General features: G+C 37.2%; 1 pseudogene; it reads right to left on the bottom strand.

The window, feature by feature from the left end:
• Positions 1-1,384: 1,384 nt before the first annotated feature.
• Positions 1,385-14,718, bottom strand: LOC112011670 (protein ARABIDILLO 1-like; annotated as a pseudogene).
• Between the last annotated feature and the right edge of the window lie 12,404 nt (positions 14,719-27,122).

Raw genomic sequence — 27,122 nt, 5'->3', positions numbered from 1 at the left:
TTTATTTTTTTATTTTTATTTTTTGTCTTCAAGGGAAAAGGAGAGAGCCAAAAAGTAAAAATGAAAATAATAGTAAAATGTTTCCAACACTTAGTAAGTTGTATCGTAATTCATAATTGTTTGCTGGTATCATCATTCAATTGGACTTGTAATGTTTGTAACATGAAAGATTCTTCAATAATTGTCTTGCATTATTGGAGTGTATTGTGCACTGTTAAAACAATGGAATTTATGACAATGATTATTGAGTTCTTGTAATCAAGACAAAATGATTTTTTTTTTTTTAATTACCTAGATAACTCACAATCCAAAAGGATAAAGTATGTCAATAATGTTTCAGTGAAAAGTTACAAATTTTCTTGCAAGATTATTAAAGTGTAGTCTATTAGTGCAACTAACCACGGAATAAAGCATACCTTACAAACCTTTTTTTCCCAATGGAAGTACAAAGGGAAACTCTGTATTGCAACATCACCTATAGACTAGAATCAGTGATTTCTTTCTTTAATCTTTCCACACTTCTTTACTTTTTGGTGAGTAATTTGAGTGACATCATGTGGCATTGCTCCTCTTTAGCTCCTCCTTTGTCCCAATTCTTAAGAAAGAGAATTAGTAATTTCTTTCTTTTATCTTTTCCACTCTTCCTTTCTTTTTGAAGAGTAATTTGAGTGACATCATGTGGCTTTACTCCTCTTTAGCTCCTCCTTTGTCCCAATTCTTAAGAAAGCAAGCAACTTTCTTGTTGTCACTAGTAACCCATTTGAACATGTTACATTCCTTGAACTTTTCGGAGCTTATAGTCAGCCACAAATTGCAACCACACTCACTTTAGAGACATTTGCATGAAGACCATCATGCAAGCTAGAATGGTGACTTTACCACTGACTTAACTCAGTTGTGCTCGACTTCTCAAGGCTTATCATCAGCTGTGAAGCACTACTATATGAGGGCTTCGATTGCCATATCTTCTAGCCCTTTTAACGATTTCACATGAAGGACTTATCCTTCAAGGTATATCGGTGACTTGCTTGGAGAAATGTGGTGAATAAAATGAAAAAAATGACCTCTAGTGGGGTTTTTCACCACCGTGCGGCCTTCTAGAAAAGCAAATATGTGTATATCAAAATTACAAATCACATTGCTCTGTGGTTTGCTTATTAGTTATAAGTTATAACCTCTATGATCCCACACTGAAACAAACCTAATATGTGAGTGATCATGCAAGACATTACATCTTGAATGTAACTTGATCTTTCTAATCTAATACTGATTTAAAACAACCTAAAATAAAATCACTCTCAGCCTCAGACTCAGTCCATTAATTCAATGATGTACACCAACAAAATAAAAACAAATAACATCAATGCCATTCTCACCAAATTGATTATGTAAAATGAGCCAAGCCTTAGCAAGTCTAAAAGCAGCTCTTAAATAATATGATATATGGATGATTTTGTCACAGAGAATATAGACAAAAAATATATATATGACAAGGTAATGGTTCTTAGATCCGTCCCCAACCTAGAGTAACTTTAATAAGATTTGTTACAAAAAGGGGTAAAAAATACCTCACTCAAACCTAAATAAACTAACTTTAAATGCTTAAGAATGGGGCCCGAAAGGAAAAAGACTAAACACAGTTCTACGGTACATGGTATGGTTATAGAGCTTACAGAGAGTAGAATGTGTTTGTGTTGCATTATACGGCCATCAAAACATGGAACCTCCATAAGTAAATATGAAATTGGCACAGCCATAAATGGAACCTCCATAACTAAATATGAAATTGCCTCCAGACTGATTGTGATTTGACAGCTGAATTAGTCTTCAAAGTGATGGTTCAATGTGGTGATGCTCAAGGTTGCAAGGTACAATTCTTGCAAATATTTTTGCTTCAAGTGGGGCACTTGCTGCAGTGGCAGCAGCACGCAGAACTCGTGCTGCTCCTGCATTCTGCATAAGGCTCACATGGTGCATAGCATGCCGGCCACCAGGAACAGTAAACTGAAATTAAAATATGACAAAAATGGAGTTTGTTTTAATAAGTTTAACAATGTTTATCGAATTTGCATCCAAAAGAAATTTTTTTATCAAATATTAAAGAAAATAACAAAATAGTTTACTATGAAGAATTTGGATATGGCACCGTATGGAGAGAGAGAGAGTCAGCGTGTACAATTACCTGTAGAAGAGCAAATGCAGCACATGCCTTGAGTATAGATGATGGATTTCGTAGCATGGCAACAAATCTCCCAATTTCAGCTCCACTGAGGAATATGAAATCAAGGTCAAAAAATCAGCTGAAGAAAAGAAATTATAAAAGGCTGTATTCTGTGCATTAGGCTCTTGCTTCTGCAGGTTTGGGAGAGGCGGATGACAGGCAATCTACTTTCCAATTTTGGTGAGCAGAACATTATAAGAATGACTCGCACGCACGGGGGAGAGAGAGAGAGAGAACACAGCAAGGCAGACTTTCTAGCAACAGTAACGTTAGTTCACAAAATGACCTTCCGGCTGGAGTTTACAGAAATAAGATCAGCAAATGGGTCTATAAACTAACATCAACTGATGAAGTTTCAAAAATAATTTAAAGAAATAGGAAGGACCAACAAACTAGAGATATTCAAGAGGTCAATCTCTTAAAAAAAAAGGTAGTATTTTGAATTTTATCGCACATTATTTAAACCATTACAGCTACTTCATAATACGAAATGGAAAAACAAATAATACATCAAAAAAAAAAAAATGAAAATTCTAGACATAAAAGTAATATAACAAACAACCATGATATGGATGAGAACTGGTTCAGAGTGGAATTGGTTGAAAAGTCAGTGCAACCAAATCCAAGAACATGAGGTGATATATAAGGGCATATAACCTTAAATTGACTTTTGAAGAAGCTTAAGTTAATCATTGAAGAGCAGGATGAAACCACAATTTGCGATATCGCTAGAGAGAGAGAGAGAGAGAGAGAGAAGGGAAACCTGCATCTCAAATGCCCTGCTTCTTGAATACAAGCTCCTTCTGTTACTTGGGACAATGCTGCAGGGGCTGATGATGCAGCAGCCGCAGCAAATGCATGTGGATCAGAAAACGTAAGGACAAAGGCTTCAATGTGCTTCAAAGCCATCCTTCTAGCCCCATCTAAATTCACACTCTTCAAAGTGCTTCCTGATGAAGTTCCTACCAGAGCATATTCATCCATTCTGCAGAAAGTACAACAAAAATTAGAATTTATTTACATGCAAGTTAATTCTAATAAGTGCAGATAACTCACATGAAGATTAAACTACAAACCATTTATGAAGGTACTTAATTGTCTCACCAGATTGACCCTCATTTGGGGGAAATTAGGTTTAACAGTACACTAGGTTTCAAGATACAAAAAGAAACTGTCATGATTCTCACAACATGAGATTTCATTGAACGTGACAGAGAATCATATTAAGCAACTAGTTTCTCATGGCTCTCTAGTTTGGAAGAAAAATTTTCCAATTAATGCTACGATATTCAAAAGAACTTAAGACCACTTCTATAAATAATGTAAAGATTAACAACTATTTATTTTTTATACAACTTTGTCATGTAGGAAAATTTAAGCCGAGAGAGAGAGAGAGAGGGGCCAATTAGTTCATTGTCTTTTATTTCTCTATGTGACGTTTTATTTATTATTATGCCTTGAGTCTTTTAAGGAAGTTGGATTGTTATGTAAGATGAAGGGCTAAGATTCTACGGTTGCTAAAGGCTATTATAAATAGCCTCTTCTCAGTCATTGTTGAAAGCCTTTTCGTATTTGTTTCATGAAATTTCATATTTGAATATTTCTTTAATTCTTTGGGACTAGAAATTGATATTTGATAGTTCCAACTTCAATTCTATTATTATTTTATTTTTTAATCTTGTTTGTTACTGGAATTTCTTCTAAAATCCTTCTCCTAGACTAGACCTAAGTTCTACTCAACAATCATTTTGTCATTATTATCTCCCTCCACTTATATTTCTCCAATATCCACTCAAAAGATAAAAAGATAAAAAGAAATAACCATAATATCTGTATTGATGCTTTAAATTGGCTTTTATATCAGTAACTTGCAATTCCAAAGCCAAACCTTGTTTTCTAATAAAGAAATAGGCCAAGATACACAGAATATTTCAACAAAAGAAAAAACTATGAGGTCAAAAAAGAAGAGGAAAACACTAATAGAGATAGAAAAAAAATAACAGGCCTATCTAAAAGAAGCTGACAAAGATAAAGAATGAGAATTATGAACATGCGTCAAATCTGTTACAGAGATAAAAAGAATACCTCCCATCAAACATGTATGCCAAGGCTAATGCAGCCATGAATCATGCTACTTTTAATTGCGAAGAAGAACAAAGATGAACTAAGGCAGGAACTCCTCCTTCCTCCACAATTCGGAGAGCATTCCCAGGATTAAAAGCAAGATTCCAAAGAGCTCCTGCAGCAGTTTCATGGACATCCTGAAAAGGAAAAAAAAAATAGTCCATCAATTTATGCCATACTTATTCTTAAAACAAAGGCTGAACATTATATTGTTGTAGGGACATTGGTGACTAAGAAGAGGAAATGCTTACCTCAGATTCAGAGCGCGCCAATGCAATTAGAGGTGCTACACCACCTTCACGTCCAATAGCAACACTAACAAATACCAAGGGAGATATATCACCTTAGTATTGATATACCATAGATTAAGAATAAATATGCAATCTTACCTAAAAGGAATTCTGGACTACACTTAGAGAAATTAATTAAACCATAGAGGTGAAATAGCGTGACACAACTGAAAACAACAAAAGATAAAGGCCGCAACAGCCGGCAAAGTAAAGGGAAAGGCCAAAACAGCCGATCAATAGAGTTGGCAGTATGGGCTCGAGTTTGTCAGCAGGAGAGGAGGATAGCTGTAATGATGGTTCAGACGATGGTCGTCATGATCAACTATGATTGATCAGTGGTGAGTGGTGGTTGAGGATGGTTTATACATGATCAGCAGTGGTCGGTTATGGTCTGCAGTGATTGAGCATGGTTTATGGGTGGTCACTAGTGGTATACTATGGTCAGCAGTGGTCAATTGTGGAGGCTGGGTAGTCAGCCATGGTTGATTGTTGTGTATGGGTTGTCGGTACTGATCTCCAGTGGTGGGTTTACGGTTTACATTAGGCTCTAATACCATGTCAACCAAAAATTGGTTTAGGGTTAAAAAGTAATTAACCCTAATACTCATCAGTTAGTTACATATTAGGCACTAAATACAAGATGACCAAACTAATGGCATAGCTTATACAATATTCCTCATAACAGCCTCTAAGGTTGAGAAGAAGTCCCAGAGATTGGATATAAATGCCTTGTGGAAAAGCTGCATATGGGAGAAAGAATATCATTTTACTTTCTCAACCTAATCCATTACTGAATACAACATAAACTACTGTTCTTTCAATTGGTATGACCAACATAGGAACTTCAGCCCAACTGCAGTGGTGCTACTGTTTAAAAAGGTAAAAAAAACAATTTAAAAATTCCTGAGCTGTGGTTTGACTGTGCTTTCTGTATAAAAGCTATGATGTGTATAACCAAGGATATTGATGCAAATCGGAATAAAATCTTGAAGTTTCTGAATTAGAAAAACCAGTGCATTTTGCCTTCGTCTAGGGCAGTTAAAAGAGAAAAAAATGACACATATTTGGCTGAATTTATGCTGGTAAATATGATTCCAATCTTATTGCAGAAGTAATATCCCAAGTTATCGGCTTTAAAGTTTTATTCTTAAAACATGGACATCCTACCAAATCAGTCTTTTACAAATATAGTGTCATAAGCACATACTTATATGCACCGAGAAGTAAGCAAACCAATTTTTTGATTACTTGCAAGTTAATTGTACATGGTATACGTCTTCAGAAAAAAAAAATGTATATGATACACCAGATCCAGGTTGGATTGGTATAATGAATTCACACCGTACCAAAACTATACCACCTTTAATCCTACCAAAACGCAATCTCAAGGATTTTTATCCAAACCACTGACAGCTGTAGGTTGCATCAATTTTTCCAGCAAAGGAAAATGAGGTATGAGGAAAATCATCATAACATTTAAAGCTCATTCAAGTAAGGCACTGTGCTCCTCTCTTGAGGCCAAAATGGAGGGAAAGAACATAGAGATATGCACTGCACAGGACCAGGTTTTTTAATTTGTTTCAGACGTATACAGTTGTGTGTTGCATATTAATTCCATAACGTGGCTATTGAAAACAAGACTTTTTACATTAGGTTACACTCAATCTGTCTTTGTGATTTTGTGGCTCTAAATCCCTGATAAGATTGTAGTTAGTCATGCAACAAATGCTGTGTCAGTTTTGCATTAGCCTAGATTTTAGGTGCATCAAACAGAACATTTAGTGTGGTTCCTAAATTCATTAAAAGCTTGTCTAGAGATCATATATGTAAAACACAAATGAGGTGATAATTAGGCATTTGAACAGGATTGTGCAAGAGTAACCTAAATTATCACAGGAGATTTTTTATAAATTTTGAAATTTTTATAGAATCAAGGAGATATCTCATGTACAGGATTCATACACAAGGAGCCCCTAAAGACTTGCAATCTAGTTCAACAATCTGGTTCAGTTGAAGGATGGTTGTCAACTTGTCATTGACTAAGCCAAATTTCAGACATTTTCTTGGTTCAACTAGGCAGAATAGTGCTATCCATAAATTAAATTAAGGGTTTTAAGAACGTAATTGTAAATAATTAAAACATTTAATGAAGTAAACTAATCAATTATCCTTAAACAACATGCTCCTTAATTGTTTGAGAAGACTGAAATAAAGAAATTGCATCAAAATAAAGTTTAAGTATCACACACAGTAAGCATATTGATGCACAATTATACATGCTTAGACTTTATAAGGCTGTGCTCCTCTCTAAATGAGAATTCTCCTTGACAAGGACAAAATTATACTAGTTGATTATTTCTTTAATTTGACTGCTGCTACCTAAACAGAAGAAACACATATTCCCAGACAAAATCAAACCTTTCTGTCAAAGTTCAAAAGGTGTACAGCCGACAATTTCATATTTCTGAGATATCAACTTCAACAACAGAAGCCTATAGTTTATGAACCCTTTTTTTTTTATAAGTAGTTCATGAACCTTGTACATGCTTTATATTCAAAGAAATGGTATTTTCAGTTGAAAATAGTAACAAGAAACTACTTATGAAGGTGAAGGGCTTCATCTTCTTTTTCCTATATTACTGAGAGCACTAGCTAATTAAGAAGCACTTTCTATATGGCATTGAAGAATTCTCCTCTTCTACAGCATATCAAATAAAGCACTCTCTCTTGAACTACTTATTGTAGGAAGTTGTGCAAAAGGCGACGTAGGAGTACGACAACTAAAACTACTTGGATTCTACAAGGTAAATATCATACCAAGGCCTCAACGCCACCAGCTGCTGCAATTGCTTCTCGATTTCTGTCATTCAATGATAAATTCCACAATGCACTAGCAGCTTCTTGCCTATTTGAAAAGTAAATAAAGGGATTATTAAATTACCGATTGTCTCAAAAGTTTAAACTATCAGGAAATGGTGAATTTAATCACTTAACCATAATTCTAACACTTCCCTTCACTTATGGACCTAAACTTCCCCTTAATAAGTGGGGGCCCAACAAGTGGGAATTTAACATCTTAAATGGGAAATAGAGTAAAGATAAGGATCGAACTTAGGATCTTTTGCTCTGATACCATATTAAATTATCGATTGTCCCAAAAGCTTAAGCTATCAGGAAATAGTGACTTTAATCACTTAACCATAATTCTAATAGGGATCAGATAAAACTCATAAGCAAACCATACATAGCATATAAGTAGATTTAATCATATAAGACAGGTTTGAGTCAATATAGTTATCAATAAAAAAATTGAAGAAGATTGGTACATAGAAAATAATTGCTAATCAACATAAACAGACTGAACAGTGAATTGGTAAGATCCATGATTATTTAGCATCTTTTTTTTTTTTGATAAGTAACATAAAAATTTTATTAAAAAACACAGCCCAGTACATAGGAAATGTAACAAAATGCAAAACATCAAGAAACCAAATTACAATGATCTAACAACACAAGAAGGGAAATACAAGAAAAAGAAGGTAAAACAAGACACCATTCAAGAAGAGTAAGAAAGAAGAAAGACTTAAACTCAATAATGGACCGCTCATGACCCTCAAAGCTTCTAGAATTCCGTTCTTGCCAGATACACCACATTAAGCAGTGCGGGACAAACCTCCAAATAACTATATTACGATGACGCCTAAAATTGCATGTCTAACAATCCAACAAATCCACTACCGCTTCCTCCATAAACACCAGTGAATGCCCAAACAAAATGATCCACCACATTTGAATTTACAAGAGACAGAGAAACGACCCACCGCTTCCTCCACCTTATCCACAACCTTGTTGTCCCACATCAATAAAACCCCACCTGAAGCACCCACAGAGCCTAAGTAGAGCCAATCTACATGTTGACCTCCCCACAAACTACAAATGACACCTCTATTAATAAACTCCATCTTAGTTTCTTGCAAACAAACAATATCTGCTTTCCACTTTTGGATCAAATTTCTAACCCATAGCCACTTATCTTGCTCATTCAACCCTCTCACACTCCATGAAACAATTCTCAAATTCATTGATGCACTACAATAGCCCGATCCCTACTAGCACTCCTGTTCCTTTCTGACTCATTCTCATCACCCCACAAACTCATTAAACTCTTTAATTCACGATACCCTTTGTGCCCAGCCTTGCCCATCTTCCTCTTAGAAGCTACATCAAGCATCCGCTTATTTCTTCGAGCTTCTAAAGCTAAGAGCAAACCCGTAACTTGTTCTTCGAAACCCTCAAGTGAGGTCCCAACATATTTCTAGAAAGCTTTAATTCTATTAGTTACCCATTGTGACAACTTGGTGTTATCTACATCCACCTCACACCCTATCTCCTCAACTGTAGTAATCTTTGTAACCACTAAATTATCCATCGCCAAAGATGCCACTTCTAAAGGTTCACCTAAACGTTCCCAATCCAACAACCCCTCATCAGAGTCCCAAGCCTCACCCTCTAACCCAAAATTAGATACAACAGAGCCCCCAACACCATCACACTCAGAAGCCCAACTAATAATTTGTCCTTCATTAAAAAGAGAAGCCAAACCTGGATTAACTACACCAGTGAATGCCGCAGTCCAAGAGAAAAAAGCTACCCGAGGAGGAACCTTTGAATGCCACATCATTTTCCAATGGAAAGAAATGCCAGTAGAACGGGAAATAGAATAATAATACCCACTCACCTTGAAACCTTGATTGCTGGCTAGCTTCCAACAAAGTTTTTCAAAACCAACACCCTGCACCTTTGTGGAATAGATCAAAACCATAAACGAATCCAAAGATTATGACTCTTGATCATTCACTAAACGACAAAACTGAATGTCCCAAAAAACTCTCCCATTTGCATAGCGCATAACCTCAAAGACTGAAGCATCCTTATCCTATTAATATTATATAAATCTGGAAACGCCTCCCAAAACTTCACATGAGTTCCATCACCCACTTCATACCGAATGAACTTGGAAAAATTCAACCAGCCACTTCAAATGAACTTCCACAAACAAACACTGTATGCCCCAGACATAGATTTTGTGCACCAACCACCCCATTCATTCCCATACTTCGCCCCAATGACCCTTCTCCAAAGGGCATCATTCTCCAAACCACAGCGCCACAACCATTTGGCTAATAAGACAAAATTAAACCTTCTCAAACACTGAATGCCTATCCCCCCATGCTTCACTAGCCTACATATCTTAGACCAATTTACTAAATGAATTTTATGATCATCCCCAATACCAGTCCATAGGAAATCCCTTTGTAATTTTTCCATCCTCTTAGCCACCTTGACTGGAATAAGGAAAAGAGAAAGGAAATATATAGGTAAGCTAGAGAGATCAGTACTTTTAATAGAGGTAACCTTACCCCCCTTAGATAAATACAACATCTTCCAACCAGCTAGGCTTCGCTCCATCTTCTCCAATATAGGATTCCAAATCGTCTTATCTTTAAAAGAAGCACCTAACATAAGACCTAAATACTTTAGCGGAAGAGCAGACTCCCTATAGCCCAAAATCTCCACTAACTCATGGAGATTAGGCACATCCCCAACTAGAACCAATTCAGACTTTCCTAATTTAATTTTTAGCCCTGACGTCTCCTCAAATCTTGAGAGAATCCCACGCAAAGCTGTTATATGATTGCTATCAGCATCACAGAAAACAAGTGTATCATCCGTGAACAATGGATGAGACACCGTCATCAAGGAACCAGTTGCATTCCCAACTGTGAAGCCCGAAAATTGCCCTGCTGCAGTAGCTGCAACCAACATACAGCTCAAGGCCTCCTTGATAATATCAAATAGGAAAGGGGATAGAGGGTCACCTTGCCGAAGTCCTCTAGAACTCCCAAAAAAGTCAGATGGGCAACCATTGATTAAAATAAAGAATTTAATAGTTGATATACAACACCTGATCCACCTTCTCCACTTTTTAGAAAAACACACTGCTGTAACAAAAACATGAGGAACTCCCAATTCACATGGTCAATACACTTTCTCAATATCCAGTTTGCACAGCACTCCCAGAACCCCTGACTTCATTCGATTGTCTAAACACTCAGAAACAATAAAGACATAATCTAAAATCTGTCTACCTTTCACAAAGGCATTTTGAGATTATGAAATAAGCGTGAACCACCCTTTACATTCGATTGGCTAACACCTTAGCAATAATCTTGTACAACCTCCCACCAAACTAATAGGCTGAAAGTCTTGGACATCCACAACATCAATTTTCTTAGGAATGAGAGTAAGAAAAGTAACATTAAGGCTTTTTTCAAACACAGCGTAGGCATGAAAAATATGAAACACATTCATAATATCTGTTTTCACCATGCTCCAACAGGACTGAAAAAATGCCATTGTAAAACCATCCGGACTTGGCGCTTTATCACCATTGAAATCAAGGACCACTCCAAATACTTCATCCTCATCAAAAGGTCTATCCAACCAAGTGGCATCTTTCTCAGAAATTCTAGAAAAAACAACCTCATCCAAAAGAGGTTTGTGGACCTCATTCTCTGAGTACAACTACCTATAGAAATGAGTAATGCACCCTTCAATGATCTCCTAATCTGTAGATAACTCTCCATCCACCATAAGCCTATTGATAGTATTGCATCTTCTATGAGAATTTGCCATACAATGAAAAAATTTTGTGTTCCTATCTCCCTCTTTAAGAAAAAGAGCCCTAGATTTGTGCTTCCAGCAAATTTCTTCCAACAAAGTTGTTTTTTCTAACTCTCCACGAATTCGATCATTTTCCCTACTTTCCTCCGCTGTAAGAACATGGTCATCCTCAAAAACTTCCAACGCATTAAAATCCTTCCATAAATTCTGCACCTTAAGACGTATATGACCAAACTCCTCCACATTCCATCTTTTCAAATCCAATTTCAACATCTTCAGTTTGTAAGCCAAAGCAAAACTAGGAGTTCCTTGGAAATGATAGGACTCCCACCATGAACTCACCCTTTCCAAAAAGCCCTCATCCTTTAACCACATGTTCTCAAACCTAAAAGGTTTTTTGCCTTCATGTAAATTCCCACCCTCAAGAAGGATTGGAAAATGATCCAACAGCAACCTAGATAGACGGCGTTGACAAACAGAAGGAAATTTCTCCTCCCAATTTGCTGACAATAGAAACCTGTCCAATCTAGATCTTGAAGCAACCTCTCTAGAATTAGACCAAGTGAAATTCCCCCCCAACCAATGGCAGGTCAAGAAGGCTTTGCTCGGAGATAAAGGCTGAAAACCGATGCATAGCTGAATAACTATTGTTTATCATCTTTTGGGTGACTGAAAGGGGTTATGTTATCCAAATTCCATATCAAGGCAGCTACAGTGGATTCAATTGTTAAATTTTTAAAAATGAAGATCAGTGCATTCTCCATTTTGCGTCAGAAATCATAGTCCTTAAATAAATAAATGAATAAGGCAATGAAAATGCAGCTTCGAAGATCGACAATTATGATACAAAATGCTTGTCCAAAAAACAGATGGGAGCAAGCTCCCCCCACCCCCCTGGCACCTTTATTTTCCTTTTAAGCACAAAGGGATAAGTTTTAACAGCTAGAAGTATACGTAGTGCCAACTTGTTCAGTCAGGCAATTAACTGAATCGCCATTAGTCAAGAAGCTTTCTACATGTAACAATAAATATTACATAAGTTAGAAGACATGGATGAATGAATCTATTAGCTTAGCTATAACAAAGATGCTATTAATCATAGAGCATATCAAATAGACGCCAATAAATGCAGCTATGGAACTGTAGAGAAGCTTAACTAAGAAATATGAATTCAGAAGAAATTGAAAACTACCTGACATGTTCATTAGGAGAACGTGTAAGCTGAACAAGTGCTTCAAGAACACCTGCCTCTTGTCCAACGGCAGCATTATTATTGTTGCTATCTCCATAAGCAGCCAAATTAGCCAAGGCACGAGCAGCCTGGTATATACCAGGAGGGCAGTTAATTAATTTGCAACAAAGCCACATGCAAACATGTGCAGGGAGGGAGAGAGAGAGCAATGGGATCTCACTGAAGGAAGACCATTATGCCAGATAAAATTACAGAACCATTTGAAACATGAAATCAGATATCAATAACTACAATGACAGCGAACATCAATTTTAAGATGTTACCTCCACCTCATTCTGCCGAAGCAAGGCATAAATCAGTAGCCAAGTCCCAAAAGAAATCAAAATACAGGAAAACATGGTCATAACTATAGGATGAGGAAGATGGGTTACAAAACATGAGTGAAATAAGACAATAGTATTACTTATGACTACTGAAAGCAATCATTAAAGAAACCTCCTCATTGCACTATGATGTAACCTGCCCACTATAAACGTATACCATAAATGAAAATTCAATACAGAACTGCACATGAACCTCAGACTACACCAGTTTTCAAGCACCACAATTTCCATTTTGGGTTGAACAGATCTACTAATTCTTTGATTCCAGTTAGGTAAGAGGTATATTGATTTAAAAATAAAAAAAAAATGTAGCACATTCTTAGTTCGGAGGGAGACACAGGTCATCACAACCTTAAAACTTTATGGGGCAAGTTTCAATGACAAAATCCACCATATCCATGAGTCCTGAGACCAGATTTGGAGGCCTATTTTCTTTTCAAAAGATTTTGATCATTCATAAAAATATCATGAAGAGTTGTATCATGTTGAGCATAAAACTAAGGTAAAATCAAATGACCCAGCTTACCAGGCAAAAGCTACCTAATCATTCTACTGACCAAAACTATAATAAAATTTTTAAATGAAATGAAATTGAAAAGCTACCAAATCTTTTTTTTTTTTTTTCTTTTTTTTTTTTTTTTTTTTTATAAGTGAAAAAAGCTACCAAATCATTTAAAATTTTTAAATGAAATGAAATTGAAAAGCTACCAAATCTTTTTTTTTTTTTTTCTTTTTTTTTTTTTTTTTTTTTATAAGTGAAAAAAGCTACCAAATCATTCTAAATGATAAACCCTTAGATATATTAAAAGCAATCTACTTTAAATCCTGTTTTTTGATTGACAAGTCAGATTTACCAGATATATACTGCTTAGAGAAATGCCAATGTGCTTGTTTGGGATATTCAATCCTACTAATGAAAAAAGTACCTGCTCTTGCACTCCATCAAATTTGCAATTACGAGCAAGCATAACCAAAGCACGTACACCGCCTGCTACTGCAACCTCTGTGCTACACTTGGCATCAGCTGCCAAATTTACCAATGCAGCAGCTGCACTTTCCTGACAAAATTCAGAGGTAAACGAAGCCATCATGAAACAGAAACTTCCAATCTTATGGAAGAAAATCAAGAATGACATAAAAGGGGCAAAAAGAAAGCATGACATTTGAGGAACCTACCAGCATTCCTTCACCACTAGCGGACCATTTGTATATAAGATCAACTAAAGCTTTTACTCCTCCAGCTTCAACGATGGCACCCTAATAAGGAACTCCTTATGTATTTAGGACCATATTTTTTTTTGAGTATATGCCATAAAATGAGAGAATGAATTCCAAAAATCAAAATCAAACCTTGTGCTCTTCCCCAACAGAAAGATTCCGTAGTCCTTTAGCAGCTTCTTCAGCAACCAGTATATTCATGGACCTTGCCAAACCAGCGAGAATATTGATTCCTCCTTCTTCTTCAACCGCTTTTGCAACACTGGCATACACAGACAAATTTGCTATAGCCTACACAATAAAAATGTAGTAAGATGATGAAAATACCATAGAACGATTATGTATACACTGTATCAAGTGTATCTCATCGAAATCTACCCAACCCATCTTTTTAGATTTACCTTGGCAGCCTCTGACTGAAGCCCTTCCCGCGAAGATTTTGCTAAGTCCAGAAGGAGGCGTATGCCACCATCTTTGATGACTGCTCTGGCTATATCATAATCTATGCTGGCATTTTCGTCAGCAAATGACAACAGATGTTGCAGGTGCAGTGGCTGCCCTTTCTTGAACATCCTCTTGTCAGCTCTGCATGCAGCGCTGCACCTTGCTTGACCCCGAAGGAAATTATCCAAACCAACCGTGTTCGTGTTGTTGGTTTGGATAAGCTCTGACTCTGACTGACGGAATCAACAAGAGTACTCGCCGGCGTCCACAGGGTGGCTCGTTGGTTGTTGTTGGTTTAATAACTCTGTAATTTGTATGACTATCTTGTCTCAGATCAAAAGATCAAAAGGAAGAGAGACTACTCAGATCATCTATAGTCAAATTTAAGCTTGTTGTGCAGATAGCACCTAGACTCAAATCAATAACGGTAAATAAGCAGAAATCAAATAACAAGCATACACAAAGAACATAAGAATTTACGTGATTCGGCAAACTTCCTACCTTCACGGCGATGACGGAGAAATTTTACTATAAAATAGGGAGATACAATAGTGCACAAGAACACTCTCAAAAAACTCAAATCCCAATACACCCTAACTTTCTCTCACCCATAAGACAAGAAAACACTATTCTTCTTTTTATACAATGCTAGGTTTTTAGGAATTACTCTACTCAATTAACTTTGCCACATCTAATCACATATATATAGATACATATGTTAAGTCGGCTAATGAGATTCCTATTACAAATGGAATTCTATGAACTTATGTTGACTTGAGCTTGGCAATACAAGCCACACGACCCACATCAACAAATCTCCACCTTGGCTTGAATTGATCAAGCTATACAAGTAAACTCTTCCATCGCCTCCACTTTAGCCTTTAAGGGCTCACAAGTTGCAAACACCAATCAAGTCCAAGCAGTGCTTGAACTTGTCTATTGGAACTGGCTTTGTTAACATATCAGAGGCATTCTCACTAGTGAGAATCTTCGACAAAGAAATATCACCAAACAAAACTCATTCTCTGATCTTGTGATACCGCACAACAATATGCTTTGTTCTTGCATGATGTACCTAATTCTTCGCTAAATGAGTTACACTCTGACTATCACAATGTAGCACCATGCTATCTTGCTTGAAACCAAGCCCATTAACCAATCCACTAAGCCAAACTGCTTCTTTTCCTGCCTCTGTCATCGCCATATATTCTGCTTTTGTAGTGGATAAAGCAACTACATCTTGTAGTGTAGACTTCTAGCAAATTGGGCCATCAGCAAACCTAAACACATAGCCTATCATGGACTTTCTAGAATTAAGGTCCCCTGCATAGTCGGAATCCACATAACCCACAGTTTCTGTACTAGCTCTCTGATCAAATAGGATACTGAAATCACGAGTCCCTGTAAGATATCTAAAGATCCACTTTACTGCATTCCAATGCTCTTTGCCTGGATTTGCCATATAACTACTGACCACATTGACTGCGTGAGAAATATCAGGCCTAGTGCATACCATCAAGTACATGAGACACCTGACTGCATTTGCATTTAGCACTTTAGACATATACTCTGACTCCTCATCTGAACTTGGACACAATTGTGAGGACAATTTAAAATGGGCAGAAAGCAGTGTACTAATAGGTTTTGCATCAAGCATACTAAACCTCTCTAACACCTTCTTAAGATATCCCTTTTGAGATAACCATAATTTGCCAGCCCCTCTATCTCAGTGAATTTCTATCCCAAGGATCTTCTTGGCAACTCCAAGATCCTTCATGTCAAATTCACTACTTAACAAAGACTTCAACTTCACAATTTCTTGCTTACTCTTTGCAGCTACTAACATGTCATCAACATATAGAGCAAGAAATATATAAGAGCCATCAGCAAGTACTCTAAAATAAACACAACAGTCATACTCACAACGCATGTACCCATGTGTGACCATGAATGAATCAAACCGTTTGTACCATTGCCTGGGAGATTGCTTCAAGCCATATAATGATCTCTTCAATAGACAAACATAATCTTCCTTGCTAGGATCTTTGAAGCCTTTGGGTTGTTGCATGTAAATCTCTTCTTCTAAGTCTCCATGGAGGAATGCGGTCTTCACATCTAGTTGCTCTAACTCCATGTCATGCATTGTCACAAATCCTAGGATTACTTGAATTGAGGTGTGCTTCACAAGTGGTGAAAAAAAATCTCATTATATTCAATTCCTTCTCTCTGTGAGTAACCCTTAGCCACTAACCGTGCCGTGAATTTTTCACCTTCCTTTTCTGACAATGCTTCTTTCTTGCAGAATATCTACTTGCAACCAATAGCCTTCTTTCCTTTGGGCAATTTCACTAATTCCCAAGTCTTATTCTTCTATAGTGACTCCATCTCTTCTGACATTGCTACAAGCCATTTATCATTGTCTTTCCTATTTGTAGCCTCCTTGAAAGTGAATGGATCTCCACCGCTGGTTGTGAGAGCAAAACTAACCATGTCTTCAAAGCCATATCTCTGTGGTGCTTTGTGAACCTGCTTCTCTCTATCTTTAGCAATTGAATAAGGCTCTTCTTGTTACTACTGTGGATCAATCTCAACATCACCCTTATCATTGGGTGAACTATTCTCGTCAAACTCCACATTAACAGTTAATTTCTCCTGTGTACTATCATCACAAGTCTCTGCTTTATTTTGTTTCAATATAAAGGTTTCATCAAATATGACATCTTTGCTAGTCACCGTTTTCTTTAAGATTGGATCCCAAAACCTTTAGCCTTTAACACCTTTTTCAAAACCAAGAAATACACATTTTCTTGACTTTGAATCTAATTTAGAACGCTTTCCACTCTACACATGCACATAAGCTAGACAACCAAAGATTTTTAGACTCGAATAATCAACTGGTCTACCTGACCAAACCTCTTCTAGAATCCTGAAATCAATGGTTGATGATGGAGATCTATTAATAATGAAACTTGCCGTGTTAACTGCCTCTACCCAGAACACCTTAGGCAACCCTACATTCAATCTCATGCATCTAGCTTTTTCTGCTACGGTTTTGTTCATTCTTTCTGCAACCCCATTCTGCTATGGAGTTCCTTTACCTGTGAAGTGACGAGTAATGTCTTCCAATTCACAAAATCTTATGAATTCTTTATCTCTATACTCTAGTCTATTATTTGTTTTAAGGTATTTTATTTTCCTTCTAGTCTAATTCTCAACCTGTACTTTTCACTTTTTAAATATGCCAAACACATCAAACTTATGCTTCATAAAATAAATTCATACCTTTCTAGAATAGTCATCAATAAAACTGACGAAGTATTGAACACCGCTATGAGAAGAAACTGATACTGGACCCCAAACATTTGAATGAATGTAGTTAAGAACACCCTTACTTGTATGAGAGCTTGTCTTGAAATTGACTCTATGCTGCTTCCCACAATACTTGCAGAAGTCTAGCTTGCATGTCTTCACCCCTTTCAATAAATTTCTCTTGTGCAACTCTAACATACCATGTTTACCAATATGGCCAAGTCACATATGCCATAATTTTGTGTCGTTAGTGCTAGACTCCACCGGAGTGGTGACTGCAACTCTTCCTACAATTGTGTTCTCAATCAATCTATAAAATGTGCTTACTTTCTGCCCCTTTATCACCATCAAAGCACATTTGGTAATCTTCATGATTCCACCCTTTGATGAGTATGAATAGCCCAAATCATCCAATACTCCTAAAGAAATTAAATTCTTTCTAAGATCTAGAACATGTGTGACATTACTAAGAACTCTCACAACTCCATTAAACATCTTGATCTTTACGGTACCAATTCCAATAACTGGGCATCTAGCATCATTACCCATTTGGACCATAGCACCGTTGTAAGGCTTATACGTGTCAAACCAATCTTTATTTGGAGTCATATGATATGAGCATGCTGAATCTAAAACTCAAGATTCTAATAGAACATTGTTACTTGATGAAATTGAAAGTAAATCTATACCAACTTCACTGTCATCTGATGTTTCTTCAACAACACTAGCTAATTCGAGGGGCTTCTTTCCATTCTTCTTTTCCTCTAAATGCTCTTTCAACTCTTTACACTAATTCTTGTAATGCCCTTTCTTGTGACAATAAAAGCACTCTACATCTTTCTTTGCACGCGATTTAGACTGTGATCTGTTCCTGTTGGAGTTCCGTCCTCTTGACCTGCTTCTACCCCAATTGCTTGAATCAGACTTTACAATAAGTCCATCAACTTGAGAACCATCACCATCTTGCTTCATCTTTATGTGTGACAAGAGAGCACTAGTCACCTCCTCGAGTACTAGTCTCTTTCCCATACATCAACGTAGTCACTAGATGATTAAAAGAAGTAGGAAGCAATGCTAATAAGAGTAATACTTTATCTTCGTCCTCATAATTCACCCCAAAACTTGACAGTTGGGTGTTCAACATGTTAAACGTGTTGAGATGCTCCAACAGATCAAAACCTTCATTCATATGCAAACTATACAGTTGCTTCTTCACGAACAACTTGTTCATCAGATTCTTTCTCATATAAAGACCTTCTAGTTTTTCCCAAACCTTCTTTGCAGTCTTTGCTTCTAGGATGTTGTGAATGACCTCATCACCTAGGTTGAGACGAATAGCGCTAGCCGCTTTCTCATCCATCTCTACCCATTCTACATCCTTCATTGTTTCTGGTTTCTTCTCCTTCCCAAGCAAGGCCTTATGAACTCCTTGTTAAATTAGGAGATCCTTCATCCGCCTTTGCCAAAGTGAAAAAATTCCCTTACCACAAAACTTCTCTACATCATATTTTGTGCTTGACATTTTTACAGTATTCAAAGGATTGAATCCTAACCTGGCTCTGATACCACTTGTTGTGCAAATAACACTCCACGACTCAAATTAATAACAGTAAATAAGCAGAAATCAAATAACAAGCACACATAAAGAACACAAGAATTTACGTGATTTGGCAAACTACCTACCTTCATGGTGACGACGGAGAAATTTCACTATAAAATAGGGAGATACAATAGTGCACAAGAACACTTTTAAGAAACCCAAATCCCTATTAGGACATATGTGTTTTCACTTGTTAAGAACATATATCACTTATTTATATAAATTGGCTAATCCTTTGACAAAACGCACTCTACTTGTAATTGGGTAGTTCTAAGTATTTTTAATACTTCAAGAAACAAGGTTTCAAGATCAAATGTTGAAGTCATCAAGTCTGTCCAAGAAAAACAAGCTGAAGTGCAAAATCATTAAAGCTCGACACATGCTTGATAGCTCCTCGACACCTGCTATCTGTCGAGATTTATAAAATCAAATTTTCTGATCTGATTTCTTGGGATTCGTGAATATAATTTTAGGCGTTCTTTTCTCCTAACCCTAAAAATATAAAATGATTATTTTAAGAGCCGTCAAATTGTACACAAGTTGCACAAGCATTGAGCAAACTCTATTCAAGCAATTTGTGATCAAATACGAAGTTCTTGACCTAGTTCATCTTTTCTGAAGAAGTTGCTATGTATTTGCACCAAAGGATTTTGTGATAAAGCATCTTCTTGATCTTCATCATGTAGGATGAACTGAAGAACTTTGCAGCCAACCTCTCATTCTAAGTTGGTGTTTGAAGTCGCATACTGGGATCTGCATATTGATTAGTCACGCACTTGGGAGCCGTGCATCAAAAGGGGGAACTGTCACTACAGATCAAGTCCAATTGGGTATTGAAGTAAAGGTTCAACTGTAGGTTGGTAAGATACATGGGATTCCTTTACTTGTAACTGCTTGATTTGATAATAGTGGAGTTTCGGGAGTGGTGGCCTGAAAATCACTCGGTGGAGTTTTTGCCGCAAGGGTTTTCCCCATTCGTAAACAAATCATTGTGTCTTTTAATTTTCACTACATATTTAGGCTTTGGTGATTTGTTTGTGCTTTCACACGTTTGCATGATAAATTGATTAATTAATAATTTGGCTAATTAATTAATTGGTTTAATCACAATGGATCATTCAATTTGTGGCCTATCAAGTGGTATCAGAGTAGGCACACTCTGATTAGGTTTAATCTTTGCTGTGTTAATTCATTGACCCCTGTTTGTCATGGATAAAGGACAGTCATTAATCATACATCTTTTATTTGATGGCACTAACTATGCATACTAGAAAGTACACATGAGAGCTTTCTTGCAGTCTTTAGATAAGAAAGTGTGGCAAGCTGTAGATTGGCTGGACCAAGTTAAAAGAAGAGCCGGTGGATTGGGATGACGCCAAGATCAAGGCGGCAAACTTCAACAGCAGAGTGTTGAATGCCCTATTTAGCGTAGTCACCAATGAGGAGTTCAAGAAGATATCCTCTACTGAAATTGCAAAACAAGCATGGACCATCCTCCAGACAACCTATGAGGGTACAAAGGCTGTCGAGGATTCAAAGCTTCAAAGGCTCACTACAAGCTTTGAAGAAATAAAGATGGAGGAAGATGAGTCATTTGATGAGTTCTATGCCAAGTTCAAGGACATAGTAAACTCAGCCTTCAATCTTGGAGAAACCATCCCTGAACCCAAGATTGTAAGGAAGGTGCTCAGATCTCTACCCAAGAGATTCCATGCGAAGATTACTGCTATAGAGGAATCAAAGGACATTGACAAGATTCCTTTAACTGAGCTGGTTGGAAACTTGCAGACCTACGAGATAGGATTATCTAGGATTGGCAAAATGGGTAAAGGCAAGAGCATGGCCTTAAAGGCAAAGAGCAGTGATATAGATGAGTCTTCCGATGATGAAGATTTCAAAATGAAGTTCTACATTACAAGGCAGTTCAAGAAGTTTATGAAGAATGCCAATGGGAGGTGCTTCGATAAGGACTGCAGACAATCTAGTTCTTTCCAGTCTAAGGTGCAAGACAGAGGGAAAAATGATGCTAAGGAAGGCGGTCAGTACACTGTTCCTGCAGGACTAAAGTGTGTTGGATGTCATGGATTCGGTCACATGAAGCATGAATGCCCGACATATCTCAAGAGCATTGAGAAGAGTAAGGCACTTACTGTAACCTTGAGTGACACTGAGCCTGAAGATGATTTCGACAATGACGATGACGGAATCTTAAATGCCTTCATTGCCACAGTCAATCCTACTGAAGGGATTGTTGAAGAAGTGGATGAAGAAGAAGAACTGGTGGAGTCCAAATTCAAGAAGATGGATGATCAAGATGATATCCATTCAGCCTATGAGAAGCTTTACAAGCTCTTTGAGAAGCATGAGAAATTGTATAGGCTGGCCACTAAGAAGCTCAGTGATGTGGAACTTGATCGTGAAGAGTTGTCTACAAAATTTGATAAGGCGAATCAAACTATTGGAGCACTAAGGTTTGAGAACAATTTCTTGGCTGAGAAGACCAAGAAGCTTGAAGCGGAGCTATTTCAAGTCAGAACTCAGCTGGAGAGGACTTCAAGTGCAAAGCTTGATGAGATGCTCAGCATCCAGAAATCTGCTTCAGATCGAACAGGTTTAGGGTATTATCTTTCTTCCTCTCATATTGCTTCTACTAGTGCTATTGTTTTTGTTTCTCCTGCTAATAACACTGATATTGAGAACTCTGATGATAAAACTGAATTAACTAGTGAGAACTTAGACAAGGGTAAATCTATCTTAGGAGCACCCCCTAAACAGGATAAGAAAGATATTAAAAACCCTAAGGCTAAGAAGGCTAACTCTTAAAAGCCTAAACAAAAGAAGCAGCATCTCTATCATCATTGTGGAGCTGCTGGTCATACTCGACCAAATTGCTATAAGTGGCTAACCACTCAACAAAGCAACGGCATGATCGCGTCTGGTAGCCAGAATCAACTTCAATCCTCTCTTGCTCCTCTTGGAGATCTTCTTAAAGTCCTCATGTTCCTTTCGAACTTGAACGGATTCAATTCTTCCCCCTCACAGCCAGTTCAAGGGTTTAATCAAAGGAAAGGTTCTTCCAAAGTATGGAAGAAAAATGACTCTAAGTGATTTCATCACTCTCTTCTCTCTTCATGTTTTTCTTGTTTGCTACATTGCTTGTGTGTTTTGCATTTATTTTGAGTCAATCTAGTTTTATGTTTGTTTAACATGTTTTTGTTTGTTTATCTTCAGTTCTGTTTATTTTTGTTTTTGATATAAAAAAAATTGAAAAATACAAAAACAGTGTGTGTTTTGTGTACATTGGTATTTGTGTACCTTGGATGGCCATTGAAACAAAGTTTCTAAACTTTGTGTCTTGTGTAGTTTAGATGAGCATCTCCATGCACAACTAAGCAAATGAGCTTTGTGGCTCTTGTTTGTAATGAGTAAGATTAAGTTATCTCTTAAAACTTAACACTCATATCATTCTTTTTGACGGGTAGGACTAGAAAATCCTAAGAGAAAGGCATAAATAACTATCTCACCACTGTTGCCCACCAATCATAATATGACACCTATATGCTTCGGCATAGCAAAAGTGCAGTGTCAAATGCTTAACATGTTGGATATTTCTTTTCTCTCCTTTTATATGCCCATGCATGATATGCTTAAAAGAAAATATGCAAAGAAAAATAAAAAGCAAAAAGATCAAAATTGCTTTAAATATGGTTGCAAGCGTGTATTCTAGGAGATGTGGGAGTTATAGGATATACCTCAAAGGTGATAGTCCCATCAAACAGTTATGATTGTGTGTGAGTTAAAGTTTTTTTCTCATATCTCAAATCGTCATAACATGTATATACATATGCAATCTTGCGATGTTTTTCACACACAACATGTAATATTCTTTGCTCTTAATACATGTGCAGGTACAATGTGATTTGGCCATCACAAGTGTTTACATGTGCTAATGTATGCTCACTAAACTGTCTTGACTTGTTTTTGAAAAATAAAATTGGTTACACTTGTTTAATGTGTGTGTGTGTGTTTCTGAGGATCCATGTGCTTAAATTGTTTAATGAGAGATGTTTTTGAGAGCTTAATATGTTAATTGAATCATTGATTGAGGTGTATGTTAGATTGCATTCATGTATGTGTTTTTCACTTCTCGAAAAACTGCTTTTAACTACTGGCTCGACACCTCCTCGATACCTTGTTATCTGTCGAGCTTCTCAAGCCTTTTTCTTATAGCAATCTCGACACCTCTTCGACATCTTATGGATCAATCAAGAAAGTTCCTGTCTCCTCGATACCTTCTTGATACCTTGTCGATTGTTTGAGTTTCTACTCTTGGTTTTGGTGTTTATTCCTCGATACCTTCTCGACACCTGTAGCTGTCGATGTTCATTTTCTCGACACCTACCTCGATAGCTGTCTCAACACCTCTCGACACCTCAGCTGTCAATATTTACTGAAACTTCTATTTAAGCTGCTGTCGCGATCTGAACTTCATTTTCTCGATCTCTCTCGACCTATCCGTGGTTGTTCATCTCCCTAACTTCTTTTTCTCACTCAAAATCTCTAACCTACGTGATTTTCGGCCATTCCTTGCTTCAAATCACTTGGTAAGATCTCTTTTTCCTTCCTTTTCATGCATTTCATGTTTTGAATCTTAGGTTTTGAGGTTTTTCAAAATTAATGAGTTTTTCTTGAAATTTTGGGTTGGGTTTTCACTTAAATGTGTTCAAAATGTAATACATTGCATTTCATGTGCATTAGAATGGTATTTTCATACATTTAGATGTGTGTTTTCTACTTGTGTGCTGATAGGATTGGATTGGGCTAAGCCCATGATGCTTTTAAATTTGCTTGTCACATGTTCATGCATTCCCCATGCATACGTACTCATTGTTCAATATATTTGATATATGTGAACTATTTTGGGACTTTTCTGATTGTCTCATTCTCTATCTCTTTCTAATTTTGTTTACGTTAGTAGTGTCTATGGCACCTAAGTGTAAATCCACTCCAACTCGAAACCCTCTGCGTTCTGGAGCTTCTTCATCTTCTGATTCTGCTCCTCTAAATCTTCGGTTCTGTGATGGTGATGCCCACAAGGCATTTTCGGAGAACTTTTCTAGACGAGGTGTTCATTTGGAACGCTAAGTCATTTTGGCAGACTTCGCCGACACTGACCTTCCCTCTGTCATTCACAGTAGGGGATGGGAGTCACTGTGTGACGTCTCGGTCACATGTCCCCTCGTGCTTATTTAGGAGTTTTACTCCAACATGCACGGGATCGATCGTTCAGTACCTCTATTTTTTACTCGCGTTCGAGGTACGCACATCCCTGTCACATCGCAGCTAGTTGTGGATGTGCTTAGGGTTCCTAGAATAGAGTTTCCTGACTATCCTTCTTGTGAGCATCTAAGGACTGTGTCCAAGAATGAGCTCATTTCTGCTTTTTGTGAGCGCCCCGCTGGTTAGGGTGAGCATCAGTATACCTTTTACTAAAGGTCTTAGATTCTTAAATATGGTGATGACTTTTGTACTCCATCCTCTCTCTCACTACAACTCCATCACAGAGCCTCATGCTCGATTTTTGTTATCTTTTCTTGAGCATCTTACTATAGATTTTCCTTCTCATTTCATCCTTTCTACCATAGATGTTCATTTAAATTCGGCGTCCCGTGATAAGTTCATCTTTCCTTCCGCTATCACGAGGATCTTACGCCATTTTTCTATCCCTTTTCCTGTGTCCGACCACTTCACACACATCTGTGCCGTAGATGCCGCTACCGTAAAACGTAGTGAGGCTCAGTTTAGGTCGAGACAGACGGATTCCACTCCTCCTTCCCGTTTAGCTCCATCCAGATCTGCTCCATCTACATCTACTCCTTCTTCCTTTATAGGCGATGTATCTCTCAAAAACATCATGGCGCAGCTGCAGCGCATAGATGCTCACCTCGATACACTCTCCATTGAGTTGTATCAGGTAAATGTTCATGTTGGTCATATTGCACGACGGCAGGCGACCATGGGTGGTTTTGCTCCTGAGGCTACTCCTTCACCACCTCCTCCAGCAGCTTCTGACTCTAAGGATGATGATGATGATGATGATGATGGAGATGCTAGCTCTACTGATGAGATGTCTACATAACACTCTACCCTTTGTCACTCGTGACAAAAAGGGGAAGTAGTTTTGGGTTATGAGAGTAGTCATCTTAGGAAGAGAGTTAGTATAGGACATTTTTTATAGAGGGAGTGTTGATATTTTAGGGATGTAGTGAGATTTTGATGTATCTTTTTTTTTCTGTTCTTTATAGATACATTGATCTTGTATATAAGGTCTTGTGACTAATTTTACATACATTGTACTTATTTTTTTCTTTATATGTGAATGTATGTTTCTTTCACCTCTCTCTTCATGTGTTGTTTCTTCTCTATCTTTATACACATGTTCATTATACTTGTACGCAATCTATTATTTCTATTTCACACAAAATGCCTTGATGAATTTTGTTTAAAGTGTTTCAAAAATACAGATTGTCAAAGTCTACTTGCCATAAACTCTCTTCTTGTAATGTTTTTCAAGAGTTTGTGTTAGGATAGATTTTATTGTATTCAACAAGTGAGTATGAGTTGAGTGATTTATGACTTCTCTCATATGTTCATTTGTTTGTTGTGGTTTTGTCACGGATTGCCATGGAGAGATTGTTAGGACATATGTGTTTTCACTTGTTAAGAACATATGTCACTTATTTATGTAAATTGGCTAATCCTTTGACAAAACGTACTCTACTTATAATTGGATAGTTCTAAGTATTTTTAATACTTCAAGAAAAAAGGTTTCAAGATCAAGTGTTGAAGTCATCAAGTCTATCCAAGAAAAACAAGTTGAAGTGCAAAATCATTAAAGCTCAACACCTGCTCGATAGCTCCTCGACACCTGCTATCCGTCGAGATTTATAAAATCAGATTTTCTGATCTGATTTCTTGGGGTCCGTGAATATATTTTTGGGCCTTCTTTTCTCCTAACCTTAAACATATAAAATGATTGTTTTAAGAGCCGTCAAACTATACACAAGTTGCACAAGCATTGAGCAAACTTTGTTCAAGCAATTTGTGATCAAAGAGGAAGTTCTTGACCTAGTTCATCTTCTCTAAAGAAGTTGCTGTGTATTTGCACCAAAGGGTTTTGTGACCAAGCATCTTCCTGATCTTCATCGTGTAGGATGAACTGAAGAACTTTGCAGCCAGCCTCTCCTTCTAAGTTGGTGTTTGAAGTCGCATACTGGGATCCGCGCATTGGTTAGTCATTTTCTTGGGAGCCGTGCATCAAAAGGGGGAACTGTCACTACAGATCAAGTCCAATTGGGTATTGGGGTAAGGGTTCAACTATAAGTTGGTAAGGTACTTGGGATTCCTTTACTTATAACTACTTGATTTGATAATAGTGAAGTTTCGGGAGTGGTGACCTAAAAATTACCCGGTGGGGTTTTTGCCGCAAGGATTTTCCTCATTCGTAAACAAATCACCATGTCTTTTAATTTCCGCTGCATATTTAGTTTTTGGTGATTTGTTTGTACTTCCACGCGTTTGCATGATAAATTGATTAATTAATAACTTGGCTAATTAATTAATTGGTTTAATCACAATGGGTCATTCAGTTTATGGC

Source organism: Quercus suber, unplaced genomic scaffold (genome assembly GCF_002906115.3).
Source record: "Quercus suber isolate HL8 unplaced genomic scaffold, Cork oak 2.0 scaffold_73, whole genome shotgun sequence".
Classification (NCBI taxonomy): Eukaryota; Viridiplantae; Streptophyta; class Magnoliopsida; order Fagales; family Fagaceae; genus Quercus; species Quercus suber.
The sequence above is the reverse complement of the archived record's forward strand: the minus strand, read 5'-3'. Positions and strand labels throughout refer to the sequence as shown.